This window comes from Diceros bicornis, chromosome 5 (assembly GCF_020826845.1).
Source record: "Diceros bicornis minor isolate mBicDic1 chromosome 5, mDicBic1.mat.cur, whole genome shotgun sequence".
Lineage (NCBI taxonomy): Eukaryota > Metazoa > Chordata > Mammalia > Perissodactyla > Rhinocerotidae > Diceros > Diceros bicornis.
This window is the reverse complement of record NC_080744.1, coordinates 30,401,381-30,417,140: the sequence shown is the minus strand read 5'-3', so window position 1 is coordinate 30,417,140 and position 15,760 is coordinate 30,401,381. Positions and strand designations below refer to the sequence as shown.

The window sequence follows — 15,760 nt, the reverse complement described above, 5'->3', positions numbered from 1 at the left end:
CTCATTACTAACATGGAGATAATAATACCTCCCTTGCAGGGTGTTGTGAGAAATAAATGATATAATGTATGTAAACATACCTAACTGTGTACCTAGCACATAGTACGGCACAATAAATGCTATCTATTATATATTGAAGACTATCTACACGAGTGACTTTCAAGTATAGAAAATTATTCCTCAAATTTTTGAATCTGCCATTATTCTGAAATATTGAAACTAGACCTGATTTTAGGTAAAGCTTCCATGTCTACACTTGCATACAACCTCTTAAGTATATTTCTCAAATAACAGTTTTGCTGGTGAGTGGAGATACTAATGACAGACTGCCCGAGGAAGGCAAGAAGAAGCTTTATGCTCTGATCAGGCTGTGCCCCTTCCACCAATGATATCCCCACAATCCAAAGCCATAAATTTCAATTCCTCACATAAAAAGATTAAATTTTTTCTGACCACTTCAGATAACACTGGATATTTCCTGTGTCATTAGGGATAAGACAGAGGAGAGAAGGGAGAAAGGGCCAAGACAGGTGTTTCAAGGGATTTTGGAAGTCTTTGCCCGTCCAGGCGTAAATTTGTGTTGATCTACCAAAGCAAGGAAGCCAAACCACACAATACCAGCTGCTCAGGAAAGTAGACTTCTCTCCCAAGTTGCTTTTTTCATGAGACATATATAATTCTTTAGTTTTTACCTCCACTTTAATTGTACAAGTGGAGAAAGCAGAGATAGTTTAGACACATTGTAAAGTCAGATGGTTATTCAAGATCAAAGTCTTAATTACGTCCTATTCCCATTCTTACCTTTTCATTTCTTTATTTTGTTAATTTAAAATGGATTTGCTTACTATGTGCCAGACCTAAACATAGACGGATATTGTGCAAAGTCAATCTTCATCCAACATGTATACAAAGATACATCCCCTATGATGCATGTCATGGAAGTGAAATAGACCCTCTAATCTATGAGAAGAGTGGAAAGAGAGAACTGTAGTGATGACAAAAGGCAGCATAGCAGAAGTAGCATTTGTGTATAGCTTTAAGAGATGATGAATATTACCATACACAAACATAGGGTCTAAAGAAGTCATTTCAAGTAGGTGGTAAAATATGATAGATAGGTAATTTTGGTGTTCACTGGGTTAATGGCAAAGCATGCAGATTGTCGACAGCATAAATTTCATTTCAGAGAATAGAAGAAAATAAGAAAAGAAAGATGGTAGAGATTAGCTTGTACCTAACATTGGAAACTAATTTAGATATTTAAGAATTATTAAATAAATATAGGGAATCAATGAAGGAGTGGGTGCAAGGAATTGATGATGAGGCCAGTAATTAGGGAACATGCTCCATCTATAAGTGTGATGGGTCAATCAGAAGAAAGAAAAAATGGAGATAGGGAATCCTCAAGATAACGCTGAAATAAATCAGATCTGGGAGGCTTCACAGACTCCCTAGGACTACACATTTTTATCTGTAAGACTGTAGATACAGAAAACAAAAATATTGAGAAGTAAAAACCCAAAGGAATTGGTGACTGATTAAAGTTGGAGTGAACATGAAGGAGAGTGAAGTCAAAGATGACACCACAATTTGAGCAAGAATATATCAGACAATGGTGGATCCATTTTTAAAAATAAGAAAGTTGGACACAGAATTTGCAAGGGTGGAGAAAACAGATGTTCACATTTATATTAAGTAATTGGAGTTTCAGATACTAGTGAGATGTCTAGGTGGAAATATGTGACAGAATGTATGGAATGAAGTGTAGATTTCAGGTATGATTGAATAGTAATCCATATAAGAGTAATAACTAAATGTGTAATAAGCTACCTAAGGGAAATAGTACAGAGAAAGAAAAAAAAAAGCAAAGAGCCAATAATACAGACTGTTACACTGATAATGTGAAAGGAGGCAAAGGAGCCAACAAATTAGACAGAACACTGGAGTGATAGAGCAAAGAAGAAGAAATAGAAGAACACTGAGATACCAATTTACATAAATTTTCTACTTTTTAAATAGGCAGTTTGGGCTTGGTATATCATAGACACGCATTATAAATATCAATTGGGTTCATTAATGAATGAATAAAATAATGAATGTGATAGAGTTGTCAAAGAAGGAATTAATGAAAAGTCTCCATGAGGGGCTAGACGACTGTTTTCATAGACTCTGCATGCCACTCTGTTGTGACACACACCAGCAATGAAATCAATCGAAAAGAGCTGTAACCACTAGGATCATGAGGGCTGAGAAGTGGCATGGCAGGTGAGGCAGAAGACTACAAAAGAATGAAAGATTTCTAGGGATTGGATAGACAGACCAAGTGGCCAGGCTGATCACAAATAACAGGCCAGAAAGAAAACCACATAAGATCAAAAAAAAATAAATAAAAATAGAAAAATGAGGCCAGTTGGGAAACTTGAAAAGCAAGATAAGTAGCCATAAGATAAACTCTGAGTCTTCCCTGATATTCTTCTACTGCTTTATTCTCATTCTTTGAGGGCTAGATGTGCACTTTCCCCTACTCATACCCTCAACTGTCCATACACAGTGACTGTCCTTCATGGGCCTGATCTCTGCTCCATCCTCCTTCTCTAGTGCCAGCACAACCTGCCATACAGAAGGCTGACATCCAGGGAGTTATAGAAAACTTAATTTTTGCATTCCTGGGACATAGAAACCCTGGCTGGCTGGTTTACTCACTATAGATTTTATTTCTATCCCTCTCACCTACCTGTTTTGCCAAGGGGACTAAGAGAACAGCATCATTAAAGATTCAGATAGAGATAGTTCTCCCCAAATCAGCTGGATCCTATGCAGGATCAATACAGACACACAAATAGCTGTATAAAATAGTCAGAGCGGCAACAAATTACAGCCCCAGGGGGCAGTGACCAAGTGATGCTGCAGAGATCTGGGATTGCCAAACTGGGATCAGTTGGCCTGGGGAATTATCACCTATGGTTGTTTCAGTCTTCCCAGTGCAGCCAAGTAAAGAAGTTGTTAATAAGTAGAAATGAGAGACATTAAGTTTTCTTATGACAAAGAGACATTTTACTGTTTTTTAGAACTAATTTAAAACTTTATTTTGTGACTAAAGGTGAATCCAGAGCAACATTAAAAAATGTTCCTTAAAATTTTTAATCATTTGATCATTTCTATGCTGATACCACAATAATATTCAACTTAAACACTTAATGTATTAAAAAGCATGAAGAATAATACATGGAGATAAAAACATACACTATTCCATGAAAAAAAGTAGAGAGAATATAAAGGAAATGAGATTTAAATTGACTTCAAAAATAACATTTTTACATATTCTATTGAATCATCATAACCACACTGTGAAGTAGGTATTGTTATTGCCACATAATCACAGACAAATGATTTTTCATCTAAAATTACACAGAAATTAAAAGATTCATCTACATATGAATTTAGGACTTTCTCAAAATCTTCTTCTCTTTCTCCTATAGTTAACTGCATTAAATGACAGAAAAGAAAATATTACACAAAATATTAATGAAGCATATATTGAATCCAAATTTTAGGCAAGAGCAACAGCAAAAATAAAACTGTAGGTCAACCTCAATTATGTCAATAAATTCAGACTTCCAGTCTAAGACTCCAAACTTGAGATACTTCTTTCCCTCTCTTTCTTTAAACCAAGAGAGGAAATATAAATATAAACTCTATCCTTAGAAAGGCTAAGGCATATGTCTACAATTCCAAACCACAACAGATGAAGAAAAACTTATGTGCAATAAAAATTGAAACAGGACATGAGTGAACACCAAAATTAAAGGCATGCCTCTAAAGGTCTCCAGCTAGTCAGGAAACTCAGCAGTCTCAAAAAGAAGTGGATAAGCTAAAAAAAAAAAGAATGATCTTGACTTGGAACAGGAATATTAGAGTGTGTGAACCTCACCCCACAGAGTGACGGGGGAAAGGACCTTAAAGAGAAAGATGCAGATATAATGCCTTTGGAATAATTAGGGTGTGTATGGCGTGATGGAAGAAAAATCAAGGCAAGAGGAGAGGGGAAGCAGCCAGACAGCTGACAATTCCCGTTATATAATGAGAAGAAAAGCATAAATCACAAGGTATCTGAGGAAAGTTAACAAATATGACTCTGCCCTGAGCTGGCGGTTAGCCCAGCAGCCCAGGAGAGAGTCACACCAACAGATGAGAGGTGTTTTGGAGACAGCATTCCAAAACTCACCTGCCTTCTATCATACCTCACTATTGTCTCTAGCTGCTTCTCCATGATATCCTTTCAAATATCTAGTATATTCAAAGAGTAATAATATTATATATAATATATTGTAATAATTTTTATTATAAAATAAAGCAGGTCATGACCTATACAAAAATACTTCAAGAAGAAAAAAAAGGGAAAATAACACAAGGTATTTAGCATGCACATAATAGAAGGTTATGCCATGAGTTAGTGAAAATTATGAGCAAATTTGCAACGAACTTTTAAAGATATACCTTCTGTCTGAAATCACATTTAGAAGATACAAGTTAAAGAAATAAACAACAAAAAATATAAAGTGATGAAACGTGAACTGGAAAAATTCAAGAGGTAAATAAAAAAAGAAAAACATAGTAGAAATGAGGATTACTAAAAGCAGAAAAAAGTGGAGACTTAAACATTCTGCACAAAATGAAATAGAAAACCAAAGAGGTTTTGTGAAAGAATTAGAGAAAAAAATACAGATTAAAATAAGATCCAACAAATGAAAAATTAGTGTTCCTTAAGAAGAGTTCACAATATTTGATAATGAAAAATTCAAGATAAAAAAAGAAAACTTTTCTGAAATGAAAGAAGCATTGAACCTATAGACTGAAGGGCTTATCATGACTCAGAGGGGAAAATAATGTTATAGCATAGGCCACATCAAGGCAGATCCAACTAAACTCATCAGACGCCACATGCACAAAAAGAATAGCCCACCAAAAAAAAAAAAAAAAAAAAAACAACTCTAGAAAATAGAGTTCCCAAAGGCCTTTCTGAAGAAAATCACTACAGAATAAACTCCACTAATCAAAGAGCGAATAGAGATAACATGGTAATAGTGAATTATGAAGCCTAATATTAAAAAGTTCTGGGGATTGTGGTTAAAGAACAGAATACAAATGTTACAAACCATGACAGTATAAAGAATAATTATTTTAGTAACAAAAATAAAAAGGAAAAGAAATATTTCTATGAGAAATTCTGGTTTCCTCATCTTTCACAGTGGGAGAGAATCAACAGATCATTGTAAGAGTGATTAACTGGGGCCGGCCCCATGGCTTAGCGATTAAGTGCGCGCACTCCACTGCTGGCCGCCAGGGTTCGCATCCAGGCGTGCACCCACGCAGCACTTCTCCGGCCATGCTGAGGCCGTGTCCCACATACAGCAACTAGAAGGATGTGCAGCTATGACATACAACTATCTACTGGGGCTTTGGGGGGAAAAAAAAAAAGGAGGAGGATTGGCAATGGATGTTAGCTCAGAGCTGGTCTTCCTCAGCAAAAAGAGGAGGATTAGCACGGATGTTAGCTCAGGGCTGATCTTCCTCAAAAAAAAAAAAAAGTGATTAACTAAGTATTATTTTAAAGTAGAATGGAAATGATTAGAAGAACTAGAAGTAATAAAATCAAATAAAAGTGAGCGATGAAAGGGAGAAGGGAAGCAAATTAAAGGGATAAGGAAAGTATACAGATTTCTTTCTATTTCATAGTGAGGAGTCAATGGATACTATTTTTGGAAGTAACACAAAATTAAAGAATTAACAATGTTGCATACAGTAGATAACTAAAATGAACTACAAACCTTCAAAATTATCAAAAGAAAACATGCACACACAAAAGAAATAAAACAACATACAAAGAGAAATCTTAATAAAATAAAAGGATTAAAATGGATGCATAAAATTAACTCATTTGTTTAGTCTACTAAAATTTACTGAGCACCCCTCCCTATGTCGGGATTGTGCTGAATGCCAGCGCTATGTCCTGCATCTTGGAGTTTTACAGACTAGTGGGAGAAAGCAGCCATTAATCAAAAAATCACACAAACAAATGTAAAATTGCAAACATAAAAATTACTCTGCAATAGAGTGAAAATTACTATGATAGAAGGATTTGATGGAAGCAGGGAAATCAGGGAAGGATTCCCTGAGGAAGTGATGTTGGAGCTAAGATCTAAAGGATAAATAGACATCAACGAAATGTGGAGGAAAAAAGGATTCCCTGCAGAAAGAAAAAATTCTGCTCCCCCTTGAGGCCAGAGGGGGCATGGGTGTTCTGCCTGAAACCACGTTGTGAGAGAATGAGGGGAACATATACAAGATAAGGATGAAATTAGTAGTGGGAGACTGTTTCTAGGAAAATGATGTCAAGGAAGATTTTTAAGTAGAAAAGTGATTTGACCAGATGATATTTATGAATATCAGTCTGGCTACAGTGTACACAATGGATTTGAAGGAGTCCAGACTGGATGCAGGTGAGCCAGTTAGAAAGCAACATACTTATCAAGGCAAGCAATGTGGATGCTTACACTAGGTATGGGAGTTTGGAAAGTAAGCAGGTTTGCAATATATTTAGGAGAGACAATCAACAGCACCTGAGGGATTTAATTGGCGATGCACTCACTCCATCTAATGCTTCAAGTCCAAGAATTATTCAACTCCACCAAGATCCCAAATCCAATGATCCTACCATATTTTTGCTGTCTCCCACTTCCCTGATGTCCTTCCTTTCTTCTTTTCCCAGCTTAAATTCTGTCAACTCAAATAACCCATAATCAATCTATAAATCAAAATTGGGTGAGTTTATAATGAGCCAGATCTGAGGACTAGCCCGGGGCCTTCCTTCCCCAAGGAAGAAAGTGCATCAAAGAAGTGGGGTGTACAGAGTGGTTATATACCATCTCAGAACAAAAAGTATACCTCACATATGATAGGCATGTGCCCTTTACAATTGTCACAAGATGCTTAGCTGGCACAGCAGGTTGGTGGTCAGCAGGTCAGAGGTCACAAGGTGAGTGATTAATCCTTAGTTTCCGGGAAAAGATGCCTATCCTTAAAGAAATGCCAATATAGGGGGAAGTTACATCCCTATCTTTAAGGGCATCATTCTTGTCCTTGGGACATGGTAAATGTTTAAAGCAGATGTATAATACATGATTAAGAGTCCACATCAGGCCCTTTTGGAAAAACAAGGTCAGGCCAAATTAGTTTTAATCCAAATTGCTTCCTCATATATTCCAATATATCCTATTGCTTGTCATTTATTCATAAATTCCATGGTTAATTCCTTTGCCTCTTTTATTTTGTAGTGCTTACTTAGCCAAACAACAAATCTGGTAAAACATAGCAGTAACCACTGTTTCTACTATTTCCTCCTTTCTGAATAAATGGGTCTATTGTCATTACCCTTTGCATGTCTTGCCACTGTATGCAGTGTGTAGAGATAGGGAGATGATAACTTATCTTCAGATCAAGAAGAATCATACTCAAACAATTTTATCTAACAAACCATACCTTGGAAACATCAACTGAATTTGATTTAAATCGCAAGATCTTGGACTTTGAGCTAATGCTATAATAAGATGAGATTTGGGTACTCTTGGGAAGAGGTGAATGTATTCTGTACATGGGAGGAACTTAAATTGTTGGAGCAAGGGAACAGAGTGTGGCAGCTTTTCTATAACAGGAGTGCCATCAATTCCTTCCCATCCACCCTGAATATGCATTCCACTCACCCATCAAGAGGCAAGGTCGTCTTTTCCTTCCCTCCTTTTGAATCTGAGCTAACTTCAGTGACTAGATGGACTAACAGAATGAAACAGAAGGGAATCCTAGGGTTTCTGATGCTAGGCATGGGATTTCTGGGTCATAAGATGAGTGAGTGTTTAACTTAGAAGAAACTGCTAAATGGTTTTCCAAAGTGGTTATACCATTTTGCATGACCACCAGTAACATTTGACAGTTCCAGATGCTCCACACCTCAAGAGCCCAGGATTTCTTCTTTTCTTGTTTATTTACTTATTTATTGCCATTAATAACTAATAATTTTGAGCGTTTTTTCATGTGTTTGCTATCCACATGTCTTTTTTGGTAAAGAATTTCCTCAAATCTTTTGTTAACTTAAATTGGATCATTTTTTTTTCTTATTATTGAGAGTTATTTATAGATTCAAAATACAAGTCATTTCTTAGCTATCTGATGGGCAAATATTCTTCTGCTACTATGTGGCTTGTCACTTCCTCAACAGAGCAGAAATTTTTAATTTTGATAATGTACAATTTATCACTTTTTTATATTTCATCTTTTTAGTGTCATAACTTAGAAATATGTACTAATCTAAGATCACAAAATTTTCTCTAGTATTTTCTTCTAGCAGTTTCACAGTTTTAGATGTTGCATTTACATCTATAATCATTTTGAGTTAATTTTTTTGTAAGAAGCAAGTAAGATATGGGTTGAGGTTCACTTTTTGCATATAAATGTTTAAATATTTCAGCACAATTTGTTGAAAAGACTACATTGAGTTGCAATTGCACATATTCGTGTGTCTATTTCTTGATTCCTTTCTCTGTTACATTGATCTATGTGTACATATTGAAATTCAACTTTGTTCTTATTTTTTAAATCGTTTTTGGCAATTCTAGCTCTTTCGCATTTCTGTGCAAATTTTAGAATGTTTGTTGATATCTTTAAAAATCTGAAGATATTTTGATTAGGATTTTATTGAATCTGTGGATTGATATGGCAAGAATTGATATATTGACAATATTGTGTGTTCCAATTTAAGACTTATTTATATCTTCTTTGATTTATTGCATCTGGCAAGAATTGATATATTAATATTGATTGTTCCAATTTATGACTTATTTATATCTTCTTTGATTTATTGAATTGGTGTTTTGTAATTATCAGCATAAATATTGCTATATTTACACTCAAATGTTTCATGTTTATAAGTGCTATAATAAATGGCATCTTTAAAATATTGTTTTTGTTTTCCAGTACATAGAAATACAATTGAATTTTACATATTGACTTGATACTTGTGGCCTTGCTGAAATCACTTATTAATTTTTGCAGCTTGTCTTACAGATTCTTTAGAATTTACTATATAGAAAATCATGTCTTCGGCACATGGAGACAGTTTTATTTCTTCCTTTCCAAACTGTACATCTCTTCTTTCTCTTGCCTTATTGTACTAGCTGGGACTTCTAGTGTGATGATAAAAAGGAGTGGTAAGGATGTACATCTATTCCTTGTTCACAATCTTTGAAGGAAAGCATTTGGTCTTTCGCCATTGAGTATGATGTTAACTGTAGGTTTTTGTTGATGTTCTTAATCAGATTAAGGAAATTTCCTTCTATTTCTTGTTTACTGAGAGTTTTTATCGTTAAAATATATTTGATTTTGTCAAAATTTTTTTCTGCGTCTATTGAGATACTCACGTGGTTTTACTTTTTTACTCTGTAAATTGATATTTAAGTGTTGAGGCAGCTTCTCATTTTTAGGATAAACCCCACTTAATTATGACGCATTTAACCTTTTCATACATCTGACTTTGATTTTCTAATATTTTGTTGAGCATTTTTGTTTCTGTGTTCACAATGGATATTGGTCTGTAGTTTATTTTCTTGTAGTGTCTTTGTACGGTTTTCATATCAGAGTAATGTTGATTTCTTTTATCGAGTTGGGAAGTGTTCCTTCTTTTACTATTTTCTGAAAAAGATTGTGTAAAATTGATATTATTTCTTCTCTAAATGTTTGATAGAATTTGCCAGTGAAATCATCTGGATCTAGAGTTTTCTTTGTTGGAAGGTTTTTTAACTCAGAATTCAATTTCCTTAACTAATATAAAACTATTCAAGTTGTTTGTTTCTTCTTGAGTCAACTTGGGTGTTTTGTGTCTTCCAAGAATTAGAACACTTCATTTAAGTTGTTAAAATTATGGGTATAAGTTACTTGTAGTATCTCATTATTATCCTCTTGATGAGTCTAGAGCATGTAGTTAGGTCACATCTTTCATTTCTGATAATGATAATTTAGTTTTCTCTCTTTTTTTTTCCTTGGTTAGTCTGGTCAGAGGGTTTTCTATTTATTAATATTTTCCAAAAATTTCCTTTTGGTTTCAATGTTATTTCTTTATAGATTTTTTCTATTTTCAAATTTTTTTTTTCTATTATCATTATTGTTCCCTTTCTTCTGCGTATCTGTATTTAACTTGCTCTTCTTTTCCTGATTTCTTAAGGTAAGATATTAGAGTATTGGTATAATAACTTCCTTATTTTCTAGTTTAGCATTTAATATCATAAACTTTTCTCTAAGCATTGCTCTAGCTGCATTCCACCAATTTTAATGTTGTATTTTCTTTTTCTCTCAGCTCAAATATTCTCTAATTTCCCTTAAGACTTGCTTCTTGACCCGTGTATTGTTTGAAGTGTGTTGTTTAATTTTCAAATATTTGAGGATTTTCCAGATATCATTCTACTTATTTTGGGTTTAATTTTATTATTGTCAGAGAATTATTTTGTATGACTTCAATTCTTTCACCTTTGGTAAGGTTTGCCTTATGGTCCAGAAAATGATTGGTCTTCATGAATATTCCATGTGCACTTGAAAAAGTAGAGTATATTCTGTTCTTGTTGGGTAGATTGTTCTATAAATGATTATTGGATCAAATTGGTTGATAGTGTTTTATAGGTCTTCTGTGTCCTGATTTTTCTGTATACTTTTTCTATCAATTACTGAGAGTTGTCTAAGTCTCCAAGTATAAGTGTGGATTTAGCTATTTCTCTTTTCAGTTCTATCAGTTTGTGTCTCATGTATTTTGCAACTCTGTAATTAAGGGCATATACATTTATGATTTTTATATCTTCTTGGTGAATTGACAATTTTATAATTATGAAATGTCCATCTTTATCCCTAGTAACTTTCTTTGTTGTCAAGTCTACTTTGTTACTTATTAATAGAACCACTCCCATTTTCTTTTGATTAGCATTTGCATGGTATATTTTCCATCCTTTTACTTTTAAAATATCTGTGTCTTTAAAGTGGGTTTGGTGTAGATATATTTAAGTATTTTTTTTCTAATCTAATAACACTTGTCTTTAATTAATTAATATGTAGGCCTCTGTATTAAATGAAATTATTAATGTGGTAATTTAGGTCTACCGTTTTATCATTATATTTTGTTTGTTCCTCTGTTTTTGTTCTCCTTTTTATCCTTTCCTGTTTCTGTTTGGATTATTTAAATACTTTTTCTGATTTGACAAATATTAATATTGACTTTTTGGCTGTATCTCTGTTGTTGTTGTTGTTGTGGCTGTTTAGTGGTTCTCCAGAGGTTACAATACACATACCTAGCCTTTCATATTCTACTTAGATTTAATATTTTACCTCTTCAATCAAAATGTAAAAGACTTACTGTTTGGTTCTTAAGACCCTTCCCACTTTATATTATGGCTGTGGCATGTATTAGACCTACAAATTCCATGATCAGAATATCCCACATCTGAAAAATCTTGTAATTCAATGTTGTAATTTTTACCTTTAACATTTATACATATTTTAGAGTACTTAAGAGGAGAAAAATAATCTCTTTATATTTACCATGAGATTTACCATTCCTGTTCCTCCTGAAGTTCCACTCTCTTCTGGCCCTTATGTTTTTTTTCTGAGTAATCTGGTAATATTTGTAGCATTACCCTCTATGTAATATGTCTTTTCTCTCAGGCTGCTTTCAGGATATTTCTTTGTCTGTAGTTTTGTGAAGTTTTATTATAATGATTCTGGGAATGGTTTTCTTTGAGTATATTCTGCTTGGTTTTTCTGAGCTTTTTGAGTCTGTAAATTTATGTCTTTCAATATGTTTGGGAGATTTTCAACCATTATTTTTTCAAACTTTTTTTCTATACTAGTCTAGTTCTCCAATTTGCTAAAGAAATAAGAAAAAGAGCCATTATTGGTAGGGATTATCAATGGCAAAGTAAATAATTAGCATCTTGGTTACCTCAAGAGGCAGATTATGAGAAAATATATGGGTAAATTGAAAGACAGTAATGGAATGATAATCTTGAGAGAAGAGGAAAGCAGAGAAACCAGCTTGAAAAAAATGACTGTAATTAGTACATATATGTGTAACTCCATATGAATCAACATAAGTTTTGAATTAAGATATAGTCTAAATCTTCATTCTTCTTAGGGAAGAGGAGCACCTTGAGGAGTGTGGTAAACTCACATCAATTGCTGATGAACTAAAGATGGTGACTCTAAAATTCCAGATACAGGCTACATGATGATCAAGACCTTATAACTTTATGAAATCTTTCTAAAAATTGCTAATGGTCTGAAAAATCTCTTCATTGCTGCCTTCATCTCTTTATTCCTGAATGTGTACATGACTGGTTTTTAAAAAAGAGTGAGAACAGCATCAGTGAGAACAAGAAACCTGTCCAGTTGGGAATTGGGACGTGAGCTGACCAAGTGGAGAGGGCCTTGGATGAACCACCTGAGGAATGTTTCCAAACAGTTAACAAGATAAAGATGTAGAAGATGAGGATTATAAAGAAAGAGCCAACACAAAGGAACCCAGTGTTGACAGTGACCATGAACTGCAATCTGTATGTATCTGTACAGGCCAGTCTGAGGAGCTAAGCAAGGTCACAGTAGAAGTTGCCCAATACATTAGGGCCACAGAAGGATAAATGAACAATAAATGCTAGTTGGAACAGTGAGTGAATAATGCCAAGGGCCCAGACAGCAGCTAGAAACAAAATGCACATTGATGGGCTCACAATGAATAGGTATTGGAGAGGCTCACATATGGCAACATATCTGTCAAAGGCCATGGCTATGAGCAGCACCATTTCCACACTCCCAATGACATGGATGAAGAAAATCTGAGCAATGCAGGCTCCAAAGGAGATGACTTCATGCTTTCTGGAAAGGTCAGAAATCTTTTGGGGGGAAGTAGTGGAGCAGGATCCCAAGTCAACGAAGGAGACACTGGCCAGTAGAAAGTACACGGGGGAATGTAAATGAGGTTTGGTGGTCACAGAAAACACCATGAGGATGCTTCCAGTCATGCTTGCCACATAAAGCACAGAGGAGAACACCAGGAGGAGAAGCTGGATCTTCCATGAATGGGTCAGTCCCAGAAACACAAACTCAAACACAACCAAGTGATTCCCTCCATCCATCGATGCAAGTAACTGGGCTGCTGCTGAAATTACGAGAACTAAGAAAATAAGAAATTGAGATTACTAGGGATGATAGTGGTATTAATTATTTATGTTGCATTGTTCAAATTACAAATGAGAACTACCTGGTTATCCAATTCTTCATGCTTGCAAAATAATGTAATGATTCTGATGATGATGATGATGGTGGTGGTGGTTGTGGTGGTGATATAAGCACAACTCAAGAAATCATCTCGTGACTGGAACTGCCAGCAGAAGCTCTCATAGCCTAAAATTAATAGGAGAAATAGGCAAGAACAAAAGCTTCACAAGGCCATGCAGCAAGAAACAAAATACACAAGCAAGAAAGTATACTTACTCTCAAAATGAGACAGACAGTGGGTAGATATACATTTATTTAATTACCCCCAAACGGAAACTAGACAGGCATACATATTATATCTTAGCCTACTTTCCCATATCTACACATTTCATCTCCCTCTTATGGTCATTTTCATATTCTTCTCTTCATACAATTTACACTCAGAAAGTAGGGTTGTGGGAAAGCTATGATTAACAGATAGATCACCATCTAGGAGTAAGAATTTTCTGAAACATGAGATGAGACTGAATTAAGAAGAAAAAAATTATAGAATAGGATGTAGAGTGAGATAAAGATAAATAAAACTTAGGAATAAGAAATATCAGAACCAAGCAGGAGTCGTAAAGAGGGAGTATATGAGCCTTATCAAAGACAGAATTTAATTCTTTTTCATCATGTCAGATCAGGTTCACTGCTCTTCTAAATCTTCTCATTTTTTTGTTGAGATAAAAAATACACAGCATAAAATTTACCATAGTAACCCTTTTAAAGAGTACTGTTAAGTAGTATTAAGTATATTCACATTGTGAAACAGACCTACAGAACTTTTTCATCTTGCGGATCTGAGACTCTATACCCATTAAACAACAACTGCCCTCCCCCTCTCTCCCAGCCCCTGGTAACCACCATTCTACATTCTGTCTCTATAGATTGACTACTTTAGTACCTCACATAAGTGGGGTCATAAAGTATTTGTCTTTTTGTGACTGGCTTATTTCACTTACCATAATATCCTCAAGGTTCATCCACGGAATCTTCTCATTTTTTAAAAGTTCTATCAAAATTATACAGGACTTTCTACTGGCCACATCACTCAATAAAGTTCCCTCTGGACCCTACATCTGGCCCTGCAAGACTTTTAGCCAGACCTAATATATGTACAAATATTTGGGATTTCCCTCTAGTTTCTTCTAAATCACATGCCTATATCACCACAAAGGATGTGAAACACACCTGCAAATATCTTCTGTTTGCCCCTACATATTAAGGTGCATATGGCCAGCACTTAGAAATGTTGAAATGCTAAGTTTTTCTTCATCTGTGCCTCAGCCTCTCTCACACACTCCCTTTTTCTGCTCAGTGGTATCTCCATTTTTTTCAAGTATTCCATGCTTTCCTTTATTGTAACTTGCTTCAATATTTGATATCATCATGCTTACTGTGTCTGAAATCCACGCAAGTATGTTGTATCTCCAAGTTCATTTGTACTTTTAAGCTTTTAGCCCGTTATGAAACGAGAAGAATGTGAAACTTCAGTAACACTATAGGAGGGCGCCAGAGCGTTCTCCTTGGCTTGATCACATGCACATAAAGCTGATACTAAAGGGTTGATGCCTTTTAAATTTTGAGTATGTTTGTGTGTTTAGGTGGAGAAGGGATGGAGCTGGTGGGGAGGATTCCATTGCTGTGTCCAAATGCCCACCATAGTCAATTCCCAGTAGAGGGTGAACCCTGAAAACAACTCCCTAAGTTTTATTCTTTTAGAAGGTGTGGAATGCAGAAGACCAGGTTTACTGACATTCTTCTCCTTTTGCAGACACAGCTCCAGAAATATGAAGAATCATCTCAGAAACATGTCAAGTTGATGGTCTCATTTATCTTAATACATCCCTCTGCTCCAAAACTTCCAGAAACTCCCACTGTGATCTGGTCTCAATTCTTGCTCACCAATTCTGAGCTGAGACTCTCCGTACTCAACTAACTCAAATGATTTTGCCATCACCTCCTAAGCCTACAGTCCATAGTCTCAAGATACACAGTTTCTAAAGCCTCATGCCCTTCAGTCATCAGAAATCTGCAAGATTGGGCTGGAGAACAGGGAACTACACATGCTCTTCGTTGTGGAGGGACAGACAGAATGAAGTGGATTGGTGGGATGAAATGCATGTGTGAATGACTTAGGCACTGAGGAAAGGGAAATACACAGCAACTGATGAAAAAACATAAAGAGTTTTGTGTGGATAAGCATAAACACCCAGTGGAATCATACCGATAGTTTCATCTAAGAGATGGCCTGGTCCAGATTGACCATTATTCAGATGAAAAACCTGAGACTCAAAAATGTAAACTGATTGCTTATAGTCACACTAGTGACAGAACTGAGGACAAGAACTCAGGTCTCTGTATTCCTGATCCAGAAAGTATAGATCCTGTAGAAAATAGCCTAAGAGAGAACAGT

General features: G+C 35.2%; 1 pseudogene; it reads right to left on the bottom strand.

Annotated features, from left to right (window-relative positions):
* Positions 1–12,336: 12,336 nt before the first annotated feature.
* LOC131405359 (olfactory receptor 4F3/4F16/4F29-like) lies at positions 12,337–13,265 on the bottom strand (annotated as a pseudogene).
* Between the last annotated feature and the right edge of the window lie 2,495 nt (positions 13,266–15,760).